The sequence below is a fragment of the Erithacus rubecula genome (assembly GCF_903797595.1).
Source record: "Erithacus rubecula genome assembly, chromosome: 9".
Lineage (NCBI taxonomy): Eukaryota > Metazoa > Chordata > Aves > Passeriformes > Muscicapidae > Erithacus > Erithacus rubecula.
Genome location: NC_136660.1, coordinates 8,705,791 through 8,724,215, shown reverse-complemented (window position 1 = coordinate 8,724,215; position 18,425 = coordinate 8,705,791). Strand labels below are relative to the sequence as shown.

Here is an 18,425-nt window from a genome sequence, read left to right as displayed (position 1 = left end):
CAACAGTTGACTAGGCAACAGGGACTAGGCAACAGTTCTACCTAGAGCCATTTCATACCCTGCCTCACAAAAACAAGGAAGAAAACTACCCACAGTTCACTTTGAAATAAACTCCCTTATTCTAAGCCAGACAACAGAATTTTAACACTTGCAGAAAATCAGGGGACTTACAGGAAGCACATTAAGAGTTATTCCTTTCTTGGCAAATGATTTGTCATGTTTGCAAACCATTGCCAAATCTAACACTGACAGAAAAAGCATTTCAGAACTTCAACATTTTTCAAGTCTTTCCATTGTTTCAAATAAACTCTTCAAAACAAACAGCATTTAATATCTATTGTGTTATGTTATCTTTCCCAGGTCACAAGCACCCATAATTTAAAGAAATGTAGGTAGTAACTGCTGTAGCACAAGACTATGTACAGTTATTTCTGCTAATACAAATGCTAAGATTTCAAATAAAATAGGAGCCCAAATCCATTCAGACAATCAAGTTGCCAGACTAAAAAAAAAAATTTAAAAAATAAAATGCCAGGCATCCACCCAATAGCTCCCACTGACAAAATATTCAGATTGAGATTTTCAGATAGCCTGTAGCAGCAAAGTATTTGGCAGCTCTATTGGCTCAGCTCTCTGTATAAAGTCAGATTTAAATCGGGGAATAGAAGACTACCACAAATGAGAGATAGACAGAAAAAACAGTCTACATAGTTTTTCATTCCTCAGCCTAGATCTTCAGAAAGCTAGAATGCAGGCCATCTGAAACAAACAAACCTTAGGTACAAGAAGCTAATTTTAGAAGTGAGTAAGAAAAAGAAATTGTTAAGTCTCCTTCTAAAGAAAGATCTACTAGAAAAAACCCACAAATCTGACCCTAAAAAATGGGCCAACACTCAGTGCCACATCTGTTAGCTGAATTCTTCCCTCCTGTGACACAGAAGGATGAATGCACACTGAAGTTGCAGTTTTCATTTTCACCCCGATACACAATACAAATGAAAATTTAACCACTGAATCCAAATAAACCAACATGGTTGGTGTTACACAGAGTCAAGCAATTTTCACCCCAACCTTCCATTCACTAACTTTGACCCTATTAGGCTGGGTTAGAAATCAGGAGCAGTACAATCTGCAAGAGCTGTGAAGAAAATCAACATGACCTTTTCATATGAATTGTCAGCCCCACAGAACCATCAATTCTCACAGGTTGGAAGAGACCTCCAGAAGTTGCTCGGTCTAGCCTTGTGCCCAATAAAGAGCCAAATTCAATGTTCAGTTAAGCTGCTCAGGACTTTGACAAGGAATATCCTGAGCATGTCCGAGAAAGGCAGTTCTGTAGCCTCTCACAGCAATGTGTCCCAAGGACCTCACCATTCTCATTTTTTTTTTTTTAATCCAGTAAGAAATTACCTTGCTGTAACTTGCAACTACTAATTTACCACCCTTTCAACATGCACTCCTGGGAAGACTAGCTCCACCTTCTCTGAAGACAACAAACATCATTCCTCAGCCTTCTGCAGGCTGAGCAAACACACCTGGTGTGTGGCAGCCCCTCTCCTGCAGGCCACACCATTGCATCAGTCTCCCTCTTGTACTGGAGAACCCAGACCTTTAAGATCAAGCCTGCAGCCTGCTGGCTGTGATTTCTCTTCCAGTCCAGCAGAACACTGAGCCAAACCCAGAAGGCTTCAGCTTGATCCCACTGATGTCCCCCCAGTTGCAGCCCAGAGCTAGTACTGTTGTAACCTAAGCATGTAGTTCTTCAAATAACTGACAGGATGGGTTTCAGGTTGTTGGTTGTGGTCTTTTTGTTTGTCTAGGTTTTTTCATAAGTTGGATTGCTGAGATCAGGACAATGACTTATCCTGCTACATAGAATATCATAAAAATGAAAGGCACAGACCCACCCATTATCTCACTGTCTTATCAGACAAGTGAACAAATAACAGCTTCACAGCAAAACCAACAGCAGACACAGAGCATATCCTCCATTCCTTAGGCCCTCAGCTCCAACACCGTGTTAACTTAGTGCCAAAATAATTTTGTTGCTTGCCACGGCAGATTAAGGGAAGTGTTTTTATGAAGATCTATGCAAACATTCTGCAAGGTAAGCATGTGTGGGCGGAAACAGCATAGCTCAGATACGTGAGTTAACTTACAGTGCTCTTTTTCAGCAAAGCAAGAAAATTGGGTGTTGGTAACAAACTTTTACCCAGAGCTGTGCATAAATTAATTTGTCCTGGATCTCAGCACAGGGCCTTTACCATCACAGACACTGACAGTTCCCAAACTGGCATAAATACCTAGTTCTGTTGTCATTTCTAGTCAATATACACACTGATCTCAGTAAGAAAATTATGAAACTATTTGAACTGCACTGAAACCCATTACAGAGGTCCAGACTGGAACAGAAACAAAAATGTGTGGTGGTTTTTTACATCAATTACCTTCATATATTCACAACAACAGCTGCATCCACTGCATACTGCTTTGTGTGCATTAACTTTTTTAAACCAACAACACACACATTTCAATTTATAGTATGAGGAACAGTAAATTGAGAAAACACTGAAAAGAATTTTTGGGTGAAAGAGTACATGAAGTGATAAAGTAATTTATTTTTACTATATATAGTCTTAATAAGAAAATTAGATTTAAAGTCATTATTTCATTATGATCAGATTTTATTGATCTTAGGGAAAACTCAATTTTAGCAATAAGTCTATGTACTGATTTCAACCAGACAGGACTAGATTTCACATGTTCAGGCTGAGGTGAAGAAAAATTCTCCAACCTGTACCAGGGACACTTCTGCTGGCAGAGACACAAAAGACTCCCGGCAGTGAAACAGAATCAGTTGGATCCCTTCAGTTTTGGGGAGCTCAGGGATGCAGCAGCAGCAACTCTCAGAAAGAACTTTCAAGATACTCTCCTCAAGTGTTTCATTTTAACTAAAACAACTGCAGCAGACTCTTCAATTCAGCGTGTGATGGCTTTTATTTGTGGGAGGAGGGAGTGGAATAAAAGGAATTCCTTTGACAAGAGAACTGCACTGCAAACCACAACCCAGGATCATTTTACTTCTTTAGCTACAAAGAGATTACATGCCATGAAGAAAAATCCCATGATCTAACAGCTTCGAGTTATTTTACAAATAATGCCACTCTAACCAGTTGCCAGAGAAGATATTTTTGCAGTTGGTTTGCTTTGTACATTTCACAGCATTTGATACACAGTATTCATCATTTAAGCTCTGATGAACGTGGTATGTCATGCCCTTGCTGAGCCTTCCCACAGATGAAACTGCACTTAGCTCTTGAACTGAATCTGAAGTTGTTATTTATCTCATATTTGTGATAATATACTGAAGGCAGAGGACAAAAAAAAATAAATCAACAGTTACGGACTCCTGATTGGCAGAATAATTTACAATCTGAATTAAAAGTGGGGGGAGGAACACAACAGCACAACACAACACGCTCAGAGTTTCAAATTGAGATGTCCTCCTTAGTTTCTTTTACCTGAGAAGATTTATGCGTCCCCAAAGTACACAAGACATTCTAATGACCCTGCAGGAACAGTAGGTACCAGCTGATGTTGCTGTAACAACTACAATAAATACTCCACAAAACATTCTGTTCTGAAGTCAGCTTGAAACTTTAAATACAAATTCAGTTCTATTATAAAAAGCTTTAATGATATTTTCCTGCAGGTTGGTTTTGTTTAATGGTGAAAGCTTTAAGGAGTGTGCACTAAGTTCCCAACCATTGTTCTGCCAAGGAACAACCGAGCACTGCTGCAGTGCAAACATGAAATGGAAATTACACGATCTTTAAAACACATTACTTCAAATTGCTATTTTGTATCCATGGGAAGAGAAGGGAAAACAAGCAAAATACAAAAATCTACACCTCCACGAAAGAATGCAAATATTTACCTAGAATTTACATAATACTGTAAATACAGGTAACAACTTGAAAAATGAGAAGGCAATAAACGCATCAGATAATTAACCTTCCAGCTCTCAAGGAAATATTTGAAGCACCCAATAGTCTGCTTCCACAAAGTCTTTATAACCACTGTTACAGCTAAGCAAAATTAAACAGCGCCACAAGGATGTCTGATCTCTAAAAATAGTTCAAAACCAAGTTCTTTCCTAATAAGTTCTTGTGCGTATTGGGAGGCAAGGCAAAGGCCCGAAACGCAGCCCGACTGAGAGACCCGGGCGCGGGGGGCGCGGGGCCGTGAGGGGCCGGGGCTCCCCGCGAGGGGCGGCCGGGGCTCCCCGCGAGGGGCGGCGGGCGCGGGGCGCTCCCGGCGCGGGCGCGGCGGCGGCGCTGGAATGCGGAGCGCGTAACCCGAGCCGCGCCGCCCCTCCTCCCGCACCGCCGCGCTCGCACACAGCGAACCTCAAAATGGCATCCCGGCCCGGCACGGCCTCGCCGGGAACCGGGCTGCGCCAGCCTCTCCTGAAACAGACGGGAAAAGCCCTTGCTCGGGGCCCGGCGTGCCCTCGGGCACCGCTGCCCTGCCGCGCGGGTCTTCCTCCTTCAAAACTCACCGAACTGCGCTACCCTGTGACACGAACCCGTCCCACTCAGAAGCAAGGAACTGTAAGAACTGCTGGTCTACTGCTAAGGCCTCGCATCTCAAAACCAATGCATTCATGTTAGATCCAACGAGACAGATTTCTGGAAAGACGTGAATTGTCCCTTTCATTTGAGAAATTAAGTGAATTCAATTTTGTTATGATTTCCCTTAATTTTCCAAACTATAGGCACAGAGTTTATTTAGGATACAACGACAGGGCATTATCTGAATTTTCAGGTCAATTATGTATAAGCACAGAAATTAGTGAAGTTACCATTCAGAAGTATGAGATGATCTTACAGATAAATTGTCCCCATCTATTTTCTCAAAAAGCAAGTACTTTTGTACCATGAAAAAAGGCTGCTGTAATTTGGAATTAAGTATTTTGCTGTAAACAAAACAGACAAGAATTTTACCGTTCTGAACATACTGAAATTAATAAGATACCATTATGCCACCAGATAGCAGGGACTTGGAAAAAATGATCACTCCAGTGACAGCACATGTGAGAAAGAGAATAACCTGAAAAACATTTTTCTAGCAATAGTAATTTTACTCAAGAAGCACACTGCCAAATGTTCTGTCAGGAACTGAGAAGCCCTCCGTGTGTCTCCGGAGGGGGCAAGTCCTCGGGCCATCAGTGTGGAAGCAGGAGCTCACAGACTCTCCCTGGTATGACTCCCATAGGAGGTGCTTTGCACTGTCCTTGGCTGAACTAGATCTGCCACTGCAGAGCACTGCTAGGGATGGTCATTCTGCCATTCTACCGAGACCAGACCTTTGGTCACTGTACACTGCATAGGCAGAGTCTCTCTGTTCCTGTATATGTATCTCACCAGCAACAGGCTGCCAGAAACTCTTTGCTGTTACAAAGTTTTCAGCCTGGATCTCAAGGCAAAACCAGAAATTCAGAGCTCAATGACTTTTACACAGGATTCCTTCACTCACGTGGTTTCCCTGTATTGATTCACAACTACAAAATAGGAAAGAATTCAAAATGCTAAGAGACCTAAAGCACTGTTTTCATGGTAAAACCCTAGAATCTAGTGAGGAATGCCAAATACCACTATGATGAGAGCTTCCAAAAGGCTTTAAGTCTGAAAAAAACTCCAAAACCCTAGAGTAGGCAGGATGATGAATGTAATCACTCTTATCAATATACTAATACACCTATGAAAAATCCCCACTATCAATAAACATTATTGCAGGTCAAGGATCAGAAGCACTAACAACTGGCTACCCCTATAATTCTAGGCAAAGTCAGCATAGAATTGATTATTTTTTGTTTGCTACGTATGAGAACAAAAACCCATCTCAGGTGTCTTTGTTACAGAATATGAGCACTTTAAACAATTTTTTGTTTACTGCAAACAGGCTTAAATATGCAAGACCTCTTTTTACAGAAGGAAAAATACAGTCATTTTGCTTCTGTGTATCATACATGATAGCATTTTGTCTCTCAGATTATGTAAAACTCAGACTTTAAAATTTTTCCCCAAAGGAACCTCTCCTATCTTAGCATTCTAGAGAATTTTATTTCCAATTTGTAACTTCTATCAGATAATCAAAATTAGAAGTATTTTCTATTTTAACCAGAATTTCTCTATTAACCTAAGGTAACAGAAAATGTCATACATATAGCAAATAAACAGCTATTTTTCCTTTAAAATATATTTAATAATGCTTACTCACTAGAATAAAATTTATTCAAATTGTTGGTTAGCAGTGGAAGAGCAAGTATGTTTACACATTAGAATTGAAGCTCAAAACACCATAACATGATTACCTGACAGCTATTAAATGCCCTGCAAGAAGTTATTAGTGTTGATTCTCTTTCAGAAGGCCAATATAACAGTTCCACCCTTAGCATCCTCCCTGTAGTTTTACTTTGTTGTGTCTTTTTTAACATAAACTTTCCCGTCACTCCCACAGGTCGTGTTTTGGTCTCAAGACCTATTACTGGAATATTTCACACAACAACTACATATAAAGAAAATTAAGCCAGTGCTACAACTACAAAGTAATGGTAAAGGTTTCAACAGGGGTTAAAGCCACTGTGCTAAAAATAACAAGATGTATACATATTTTACCAAGGATTCTGTTTTCCAAAAGAGCAGAAAGAAAATGCCACCGTGATGTTTTACAAGGACATTCACAAATACCTTCAAGTACTTCAGCACAAGTTTCATGCCAGCAAAGATTACAAGCAGTCACTGTGGGAGGGAGAGGGAACCAAGGAGAAAAACCAAAACAAAACCAACCAAAAATGCAAACTCCCACTGCCATTGCAATTTCATTTTAACAAATAAAAAGCAGTGTTAGGAAATATACCTGCTTATAACAGTTTTAATATTTTACAGACCACATATCACAGGAATATAGAGCCAGGTGAAACAGTAGTGGAGACACAAAAATCACAGAAAGTACTGTTAGAAAGCGGTTTGGAAGCGGAAAACATCCTTTAACTTCTTTTTGTACATCTCTTGGGTACATGAGTAACACAGAGCCTGACAGATGGCATTCTAAACAAAATGTCCTCTTGAACACATTTGCTTTCCTATGAGAAACATGACTGTGAACACTACTAGCTGCTCTAGCAAATGCCACTTTATTCACTGATCTCTAACACACCATGGACAACCATGGATCCACTGAGCTGTAGCTGAATGCTGTGTGCCCAGCCAAAGGAAGCTGTGCTGGTCATGGCTTCCAGGAAGAGACTCTTCTGAAAGATGTATCCAAATTAATGGTTTAAATAAAGTTATTTTTGAAGTATACTTTTAGAAACTTGCATTCTTAATTAAAATTAAAAACTCAACAGTATTGGCAAATTTATTTGCACAAGACTAAAATACGTCTTAGTCTAAAGCACAAATTCTGGATAATACTACTTCCTGCTGAAGAGAAAACTCTGCAGAATAGTATTTGTCAAATCCAGCATTTTCAAAAAACAAGTGAATTTGCAACAAGCAGTTTAGGCAGAATCTGTTTTTTATTACAATGCAATGGGTTCTGTAGGTGGAAGTATGTGGACTGCAGACATACTAATATATAAACATGTGGCTGCATCAGTACTCCTATGAGCTTGTCAGACATTTCAACACTGTATTTTTAGATTATTCTCTCATACCAACTGCACTGTTACAATGGCATTTAACTCCATTATGTTCACTGTCAAAAAGCCAATCTTCTGCTTCAACTACAGCAGTTCTTTGAAAAAATACATTTTTGGAGACTGTATTTAATTCTCAAATATATTTCCCCGGTCACAGCCATGAGCCAGATTAGCATATAAGTATATTAGAAGAGTGCCAGCATTTCACTTTCTAAATGCTATATTACTTCATGCTCCTTATGACCAACTCTGTAAAAATCCTTGGATTTGGGAATAGCACACCTGTTGTTATATCTGAGCCTGCTATATTTGATGGTGCTTTTTCTCTGTTCTAATAAAGCCTGGTTTAATGAGGAGAACAGAAGGAAAAACTGGGCTGAATTGATCTACTCTGCCCTGGCAGTGATACCAAACACACAACTATGGTATTTCTAGTTCTTAAAACTCAAGTGATTATTTCCTCTCAATTTTTCCTCTTCATTCAGGGAAAAAAAAAAAAAAAAAAAAAAAGTCATCACCCATCAAACAAATTGTATTATCATCAACAGACATAGGAAGGCCTGGTTTTCTACAAATTTGTTCTAATTTGGTCTATATCTTTTCCCAGTGCAATTGCTCCAGCTCACTATATATCCTGTATGATTTCACTCACCCTGTCCCTTAGCAATAGACCCATTTCCCCACTCACACACATATTCCTCTAACCACAGTTGTCTCTCCCTTCCCTCCCACATCCTCTGGTGCCAAACAACATCTTGCTGGCTGGACAGTAATGTGCATATTGACCTCCCTCTGACCAGGTAGAACAAGTTTACTGAACACTTCTGATTGTAACATCCTTCACCTCTGGGGACACTGACACAGCCCAAGACCTTTGGAACAGAAACAGTGTGACATCCACTCCTTAATCTGACTAGACATCTCATCTTCAAGCCCGCTGATACATGAAGCTTGTCTTTGAAGTTTTAGGAGTTTGCCAAACTGTACCTTCTGTACCTTTACAGACTACATCAGAGACAGAAAAATTTAAGAGAACTACAAAATAAAGGATTCAACTGCAAAAGAGCAAAGAGTAATGTGGGGATGGGAAAGTAAATATTCTGACCAACCCATTTTTGCTTTGTGGAGTGAGAATATAGTCAATATATACTATGAAGTTACACAGGATCACCAACATTCAAGTGAATTAAAAAAAAAAAAAAAAAAAAGAAAAAAAAAGTCACTCCAAAGTGAGTAACATTCCTAAACAGCAGACTTACCCATAAGCACATTACAGTACAACTAAACTGGGCCTGGAAGGGGCACTTTTGTTCTCTGTGCTAACAGTAACACTTGGTCTGCCCCCACAACCATGGCTGGACTGGCAAGAAGTGAAACCTACTAAAAAAAAAAAAAAAAGAAGGCAAAAAAGGGTAATAGGCTCCCAGCCAGTTTAAATTCCTTCAGCATCAGAGCAGGGCCAGCCAGTGCTGCTGCAAAGGAAGAGGGAAGGAGGCACCAGGGTGACGTGAACAAGGAGTAGAACTGGCCCTTCGAGTGTACCCGGCTGCTTAGACTGCTTATCTGCAGCACAGAACTGCCCTCTCCATCTGGCAGTTAATTATTCATCCAGCAGACATCAATGGAAGGCTACCTGGCTACACTGCTCCAGTCCTTAGGAAATTATAGGATCAATCTTTCCACACTAAGCAAAATAAACTACCTGAACAGAAAATGTTTAAGATAAGGCAGATACAAAAAAACATGCTACTTCACGTTTGATGGCAGTTTGGTTAAAGCAAACCTAACAAACGTGTCAGTGAAGGCAGATGGGTGCCAGTGCACATAAAAAAAGCTGTAGGCGTTACAGACACTACTAAGTGCAAGAGCAGAGGAGCTGACGTGCCTGCCTGCGTGTGGGTGTGATAAAAGGGCTCCGAATTCGCTGCCTGCTCTGTGGCAGATGTCTAGCCCAGCACTCTGCCTGTGACACTGCCTGCTATCAGACCAGCTGGGAACTAAGGGAGGACAGAGTCCTCCTCCCTGGCTTCATCCAGAAGCCCAGGCAGCTCCTGACCTACAGCCAGGCACAAGTGACTGCGCTACTGCCATCAGTGCACACATCCGTCAACAAATCTGTGTGATTGCAAATCTGCACAGCACTTTCATCCCCATGTATTCTGGCAGCAATTTTCAACTGAAATATTTGCTGTGAGGAAGGAAAAAACCACGCCATTTTACCATCCTTGTAAACCTGCCATTCCCTTACACTGTGGAGGAAAAAAAATAGTGGTGAAACACTATTCATCAGTTTCTTAATTTCATTTAAGGTTTGATTACCATCACCATCTCTCTCTCCACTGTTTCTTTCCTTAACTGAAGAGACCCAAGGCTATTTAATACTGCATCCTATTTGTCCTGCTGGAAAAAGGAAAAATCAGACCAGGACAAAAAAAAAATTACCATCTCATTTTAATGGGACTGTTGAAATTGTGTTACCAAAAGGACATAACCCACGTGTCCACATATAAGGAGCTTGTATAATCATGTTTTTTAAATACTTACTGTAGAGAATGCTGCTTCAAAAGCCAGTACTGATTGTAAGAAGGGAAGTGCTGGCCCTCCTCTCCCCTTACTCCTTGTAAGGTACCACAGTGAGCTGGAAATACTGAAAGCCTAGGGGGTTTTAAGCAGTTAGTTTTCAGTCAAATTAACAAACAAATCTAACCTTTTACTTGGCCACGAGTAAAAAAGTGACAGTGGCAACACAAAAATGAGAAGAGAGGGAAAAACATTCAACGCAGTACGCAGATAGGCTCAATCTAAAGTAGAGCTTCAAGACAAAGATCTCTCCAAGTGTTAATACCTCATTTAGAGCCAATTGCTCTTTTTGCCTGTGTTTGAATTAAATTACATTGCACTTACTGTACCTCATCCAGTATTTTATCATCCAGGCATTCAATACTGCTCAAGCTGGTTTACAGTACCTGTATCAGCTACAAATTTCACCACCTCACTATCCACTCCCCCTTCCACGTTATTTCCAAACACACAGAGTAAAACAGCCCTCATCACTTGCTTCCAGTGAGGCTGCTCCCACCTCTCTGCCATAGAGGGTACCTGCCCAGTTCTTCCTGGGAGCCCAGCCAAGGCCTTCCAGATGTGTCTCGACAGTGCTGAGCAGAAGGGCACCATCACCTCCCCAAGCCTGCCCACAACACTCACCCTGGGACAGCTCAGGAGGCACCTCCCCAGGTGCAGGGCTTTGCACTTCCCTTGTGGAGCTCCATGAGATTCCTCTCTGCTCACTTCTCCAGTCCATCCAGGTCCCTGCAAGGGGCTGCACAACCCCCTGGCCCCACAAACACTCCTCCTAGCTCTGTACTGCCTGCAAACTTCTGGGGGTGTGCTCTGTCCCATCATCCAGGAGTGTTCACTTGGTTGCACTGTACTGGAAATCCAGCTCAACCCCTGGGTCACACTGCTAGTGACTGCTCTCCAGCTGGAATTTGTGTTGCTGATCAGAACTCCTTGAACCTGGCAGCTCATCCAGTTTTCAGTCTACCTCACTGTGCATTTGTCCTGTCTGTACTTCCATCACTTTGCTGATGAGGATGTTACAAGTGACACTGCCACTACCCTAAGGAACTGCAGTTAAACAATATCCACTGCTCCCCAGTCATTCACTGAGATACCTCCTGCAGGCATCTACCAACATCACCCACGCTGACCTGCTGCTAGCCCTGACCCACACCTCTCAACTGGCTCCTCATTCACCCAAAAGGAAGAACTGCAGCAATCTCCATGGCACTCTCACAACACTGTGCATCCTTCACCATCTCAGCCTGTCCTTCCTGGAGAGCCCAAAACCAGCCCTTGCAGCACTCCAGCTATGTCAGCTGTCCCACCACACATCTGATCAAAACAAGATGCAACAGCACACAGACCTCCAACTTCTCCTGTTTGTGCCCAATCTTTTCCACAACATATGTAAAGTACTGAAATCCAAATAAAATAATCAACTTAGGTTAAGTTTTAGAAACTTCATACTGACTACACTTTAATAGCCTGAAACCTCATTTCACACTATGATAAAGTTACAGATGCTAGAGAAAAAAATCAACAGTGGAATAATAATGTATGGAAGGACAGATATGGGAAGAGTTGCTTTGCAGTTACAAACAGAGCAAGGAGATTAAGAGTTCTGTCACTCCTGTCCCAGGCTAGAAGAGAGGTCTGGGCTCCCTCCAGGGCTCAGCCCAGCAAGCCTTTCTCCCCACAGCACTGCTCCTCTGCCCACACTCCCTGTTACCTGGATCCAGAGCCCCTCTCCTGCTCTTTCAAATGCTCAGGAGAGCCTGGGATCTGTATTTACACCCACAGCTTCTCTTCCCAATGAAAGTAGCCTGAAGGAGATTTATTCTACCTTCAGTTGGTCCAAGAACACACAGTAAAAAATACCTTGCAGTAAACAATTACTTCTTCCAAAAGCAGAAACAGTTTGAAATCAAGATTCGAAATTGCTGAAAATGTTGACCTTTCTCTTACATAACCTCAAACTTAAATTTTGGTAAAAATTATTTGAAACATGAGTTCTTTTGTACAAAGCAAAAAAACCCCAAAACAAAACATCTTAGAGTCTTTCATTAACTCAATCCCCCTTTACATCAGCACTCAAACCAATGTTTTCTCAAAGACCAGCTCTACCATATGTAAATCTTACTACTAACAGGTAACTCTGATGAACATCAATACTGTGAAAAAGTACAAAACCAAAAAAGAACACAAAAGAAAATGCAAAATTACACATTTTTATAACCTGCTTCGTATCTGTGAGAGCCCTTTTCTAACTACAATTACTCCATGTGCTGTGGATAGATACTGAAGTGGATTTTATGTGCCTTACAGCCTCAGCTAGCTCCTGGTTACTGTGATGCAGGAAGAAGCTTCCACAGAGTGGTGTAATTCCACAGCTGCCTGCTAGACCATCTTATGTGTGCCTCTGGTGCAATACTGCTGGCCATTGATGGGAGCAAAACACTTGAGGCATTTGTAACATTCTTTTCTCACTAGTGCACCCTCCTTTCACATAATTTTAGTTGGTTACTTTTCCTGTAACCAATTTCTCCTCTGAAATTAAGTTAGCAGAAATTAAAAGATATTTATAAAGAACAAGCAAGCAAGAAAATCACAGAATTTCACTGCAGCAAACAAGTATGTCCACTACAGGGTAGTGGCTTAAGGAGAAAGAAGGAAATTCTTACATCACCTCTTCCTTCCACCTTTATTCTCCAGACTCCTAAGATTATTACTGACAGTATTACAGAGATGTAAATATTATACAACAGCATTTGCAGTTTTGAGAAAATCTTGAGTAATGCCATTTCTGCAACGGAACCTCTGGCTAAGGAATGCACAGCTGCTGAGCAGATGTATAATTTCAGCATTTAGATTCCATTATTTCAAGGGGGATTTTTTTTCTTTACTCCATGTTTTCAGATTTTCTATTTCCATCTGGTTTTTGACCTCCTTCAGCTTAGTCCACTCTCCTCTCTTTTAGTTCATTACACCAAAATAATTTTCTAAATTAGAAACATCTCTACATTTAAAAACTTGTGAATTTAAAGAGAGGTGGGGGAGTGAAACGGGGCCAGGGGCAGAACAAAAACAGACAGTTCAACAGAGGCTTGGGTTTGAATAAAAACTGTCCTGTCTGGGTTGGGTTTGATTTCGCAGTTCCTGGTCTAACCCAAATTGGCCAGCCTCTAACTGCATTCCTTCCATGAAATTTTAAGAGCAGGAAAATGAAGAATATCAGCTATATGGGAATGTTTCTAAACTTTGCCAGAGCCCTCTGCCATAAACTTCTGAGTAAAACAACACTCCAGGTTTTGATACTTTTTAGAGTTATGATTAATTATAGTTGTAAGTGTAAAAAAAAAATTAACTCACCATGTACTATAAGAACTTCACAAAATATATAAAGATTGGTGCAAACCACTATAAGTGGTTATCAAATCAATTCAGTAAAGAATTTATTAATGCAAGAATAGTAAAATATTATAAAAATATATATCAAGATAGCATTGTTTAGAGAAATGTCCATTCCTCTATGTCAAGTAGAGGAATAAGGCATAGAATATCGTCTTAAACTTCAGTCCACACTACAAGTTTTAAAGATGAATTATCTCTGGTAGAACCACTGATTCAAATGTGACAGATTGGCCCTAAAACCTATCCAATTTTCCATTTAATTTTAGGCTCAGAATAGTAATTTGCCTGGGTGGGGAAGGGCACAATCTTCTATCCTAATGACTGGCATATTCTACAGGAAACTTTCTACAGAATTTTTTCACAAAAAAAGGTGAAATTATTATGAACTAGTTAATATGGAAAATAAAATTATAAAAATGCATCAATACTTTAAAACAAAACCCTCACATTTTTATTTGGTGGGATACATTCAAACCAAGTTTTAAGAAAAACCTTTAAAAGTGAAACTTCCCATATCTTCTATCATCAGGGACATTTCTGCTTAATACTTGGTACCACTACTCAATTTTTCATTACTACTAAAATCCCTTCAGTAACCTGAAGAGAAGATAGACTCAGTGCCCAAAAGACAGAGTGAGAAGAAGGGCTGCACCTCATTAGCTGGCAGCTCATCCCTGTGTCAATCCTGGGCTGTAATTAACTCCCAGCTGTCCAAACCTGACTACAGCAATGCCTGCTCCTCACACAACACTGAGGGGAACAGGAGGCTTTCTAAAACCTTCTCCAAGGAATTCTGGTAAAGATTATCTTCTCTTCCACAAAGAAGGACATGCAGCCAGGAAGAGCACTTTTTAACCAGCTCTGTGGTCTCTTCACTCACATTTCCAGTCACTGAGGTTCAGTTTTCTTCCAATAAATCCCCCTTGTTCTCATATTACTCCCCAAGTTCTTTCATTCCCAAACATAAAGGGAGAAGTAGATGATACATTTTTCCTTTTTACAGTAGCCATTATTCCTGCTGAACAATTTCTGCCAACCCTTCTATTTATGCTTCCTTTTCAAGCCCTCCATACCCCTGCAAAAACACATGGAACAGTTCCTCTGCCTGACCAGTGCACTGTGAATTTCCAACTGAACACAGGATAGGAAAAATAATGATGCATTTAGAGAATTTTACCTGAGCTTATTCATCACTTCCATATGCCTGATGTTCTGACTGAGCACACAATGTGCTCATTTGCACAAATGTCATTAATTGTACTGAGTATTGAGTCTCTGCATACGTGAAATCTCTGACTTCAGTCCTCCAAAAACATTTGTGCTGTCCACCAATTTCCAGCCAAATCTGGGATCAGGCTCTCACAGAGGAAGTATGAAGGCCTACCAATAGCTCTAGGTGGGATTTAAAAACAAAAAAAAAAAAAAGGCAAGAAAAGAGAAGCAAATTTAAATCATTTCAACAGCTGCAGCAGTGAAAAGGAAATCGCTTCCACAAACCAGATCTATTTCCTGGTATATATCTTGTGAGACTTTGATATTTCACTAACTTATCCCTGCTACATCTGCTTGTGTTTATCAACCAAAGCACGGCAAGACTGACAGTTTTCTCCTTAAGATGGTGAACTGAGGGAATATAGACACAAAGAATTACTAGTTTCTTCCACATTTTAAACTAATAAAGTTGACTGAAACCACACGGCAAAAATTTATGTGATATCAAATTTTTGTAAAAAGCATTGCTGCTGTTCAAATATATGATGCAAATTAAGCTACAATACTGCAAAGCTGAGTTAATAATACTGATTTTTTCCCCTTTTAATGCAAAGGAACTCATGGCACTTGAAGTACATTTAAATGCATTACATTTTCTTCTGTATTTTTGGGCATTCTGTTTTGAGGAAAAAAATGAGCATGAGAGCATTTAGCTGCCTGTTGCAGGTACACATCCTGTGAATTATTACTACAGATTTTTGTCTAACCAAAATATTTTAAAACATTCCAAGTTCACACCTTCATGATACTGAGAGCACTTTCCCCTGCCATGAAGAGTCACCGGTGACAGGGCAGTGATGGCAGGGACAGTCCCATCAGGGCAGTCACTTTCACTGTAACTGCAGGTGTCACTGCAGAAACTCAGAGCTGGTGACACACCTGCCCTTCAGTGAGGCTTTGCTGTGGCTTTTCCTTTCTTCCTGCTTATACAGCCCATGAATATTATCACAATCACTAGCAGAGTTGATTTTCCTACCCTAACGCTTGTTTTGAATTTTGCTAACCAGACCATCATTAAACAGCACTAAACCTAACCGTAATGCACAGAATTCAAACAAAATGGGATGGCAACTACAAGACACCCTTTAGAAAAATGGCAACAGAAACCTCTCTGGATTATAAATCTGAAACACAACGACTGCATCTCTCACACCGTTCAAGTACAGCTGAAACAATGGGATCAAAACCAGAAACCCATGCAAGGCTTTCACACTGCCACAAGATGAATTAAGTTCTTGGTCTTCTCAGTATATCATACATCAACCTAAAATGTTTTCATGCCCAACTTGCTACAATGAATTTCAAAATATATATTGCAGACTAGAGGCATAATTGCTCTGTTTGACTTTGGAGGTAAATGGACATGAAATACACCTAATATGCTCTGTAAATATACCCAGCAATGTTCTGGGAAGCCAGTTCTCAACAGAGTTCATCATGGCAAGCTGGCAGCTTGTCCCCTGATTTCCTGGTCAGTGGTGGGCCAGCTCAACATCTTGGGATTTACACACCCCAAATATAATGTACTATGCACATGTTTCTGGACTGAATCCCTCACAAGATAGCTATTCCACAGATACTCTCAATAAGAGCACCCAGATTGCTAAAATTACATTTTCTGTACAAAAGAAGAAAAATGAGGTGACTGTTTCAACCGCTCACCCAGTTCCATGGATCACCTAGTGTAGTTACCATGTTATTTTAAAGGACACAATATAGCAGGTCAAGTTTGAAATTCACTGTCAGTTTTAAAGATTTTAAAGAGTAATTACTTGCTGCAGGAGAGCAGTGAATCCTCCTCAAGAGTTTTCACAGCAACCTTCAAGGGATGGCAAGAAAACAAGGCAGAAAGAAATCACATTTCCCTTTAAAGCACTAACCATCCTGGAAGGCACAAAAGAGACCACTGGGACTGGGGGGCCATCAGTGCGACTGTGTGGGACAACTGCAGAGGGCTCTGCAGATCTTGTCCAAGAAAGGAAAAAGTGAAACCACTAAAGCAGCAGTGAAAGGAAAAACTGCTTGTCAGGCACACTCTATGCCACATTTTGGGAACACTAGCAAAGGAAACAAGTACTCCATCTGTGCCCACATACAACTCTGATGAGACATATTTTTAAATTACTGAGTTCCTTCTGTCATTTGTTTATGTATGACAGTAAGATAAATGAAGAAATCCCAGGCACTGAAAACATGCTCTCTTTTTACTGAGGAACCAAGAAATACCTGATGATTTCCCAGGTATCAGAATGACAAATCCTCAACTGATGCTTGAAATAAGCAAGGACAAACAAACATTTGTAACAGTTTCTCTGTCACTTACCGATTGGTCTCTTTCATTCATGTGTGTTTTCCAGCCATCTGCCAAAGAAGCTACTGCAGCTCTGTATGTCAGACCTGGTATCCACAAAAAGCTCACCTATCATTTACATACTCCACCATATTCAGTACTTTTAATTTCCATAACAATTTTCACAGTGAGGATCTTGCAGAGCAGTGTCCAAAACACTAGGATTTGGGGTCACACACACTGGCTTTAACAAAGTCTATGCTCTAGCTACATAGGGTTTTAGTAAACACGTATTTAATCAGTGAATTGCAAGTAACATGCTACTTCAGGCTCGCAGTTCACCCAGAACTTTCTGCTCTAACTTGAACAAAGGCTCAAACAGATAGCATCCAGAGGTCTCTTTCAAAACTAAATTACTTTGCAATTAAGGGAAGAAAATAATTCAGATCCAGCCACATGTACTCTCTGTTGCTGGAAGAAATCAGCCAGCAGGACATACTAAGAAGTGGCAGCTGAATCTTGCAGGTGCATAAGAAGACCCTTCATAAAATTTCAAACCAGATCTGAAAGCCCACCAAGTTGTACCTGTCTGTACAAATACATATAAAATACGCAGCCCCATATACACCCCTCTCCCCAAAGAAAATGTGGTGCATAACCTAAGATAAAGCTACAAAAGAACAAAAGTACAAGATCAAAAGACAAATACATTATCAGCAAGAGTTTTATCCAGGCTACAAATGCCACAACATTGAGTATTTGTAGCTGTAGACTGGATAAATTACCTGACTATAAATTGTTCTTAACTTTTTTTTATTCCAGGACTAGGTTCTACTACAAACCAAACAAACCTTTCCATTCGGGAGAGTCTTCCCTATGTAGGAAAGCAGCTTCTCTACCCCTGCAGTAACAGGCCTGAACAATGCCCAGTGTGCTAACTTGATAAAAGAACGGCAAGGTAATTACATCTAAGCAGAGAGCAAAACATGTAAATTCGGAGGGCAATCAATTTACACTGGGAAAAATCGCCATACAACTTGACATAAAGTAACAGGCAACTACTGAAAGGAAATACCACAGCTTACTACCATTCCCTGCTGCTGAATTCACTTTTAATTTTACCAAAACAACATCGGAGAGTGGTTGATTGAAAGGTGGTAAAAAGCTATTTGTGCTTTTGAACGC

General features: G+C 40.4%; 1 protein-coding gene across 1 annotated transcript in view; it reads right to left on the bottom strand.

The window, feature by feature from the left end:
- Positions 1-18,425, bottom strand: part of BMPR1A (bone morphogenetic protein receptor type 1A) — a 71,982-nt gene that overhangs the window by 52,581 nt on the left and 976 nt on the right. The window lies entirely within an intron of this gene.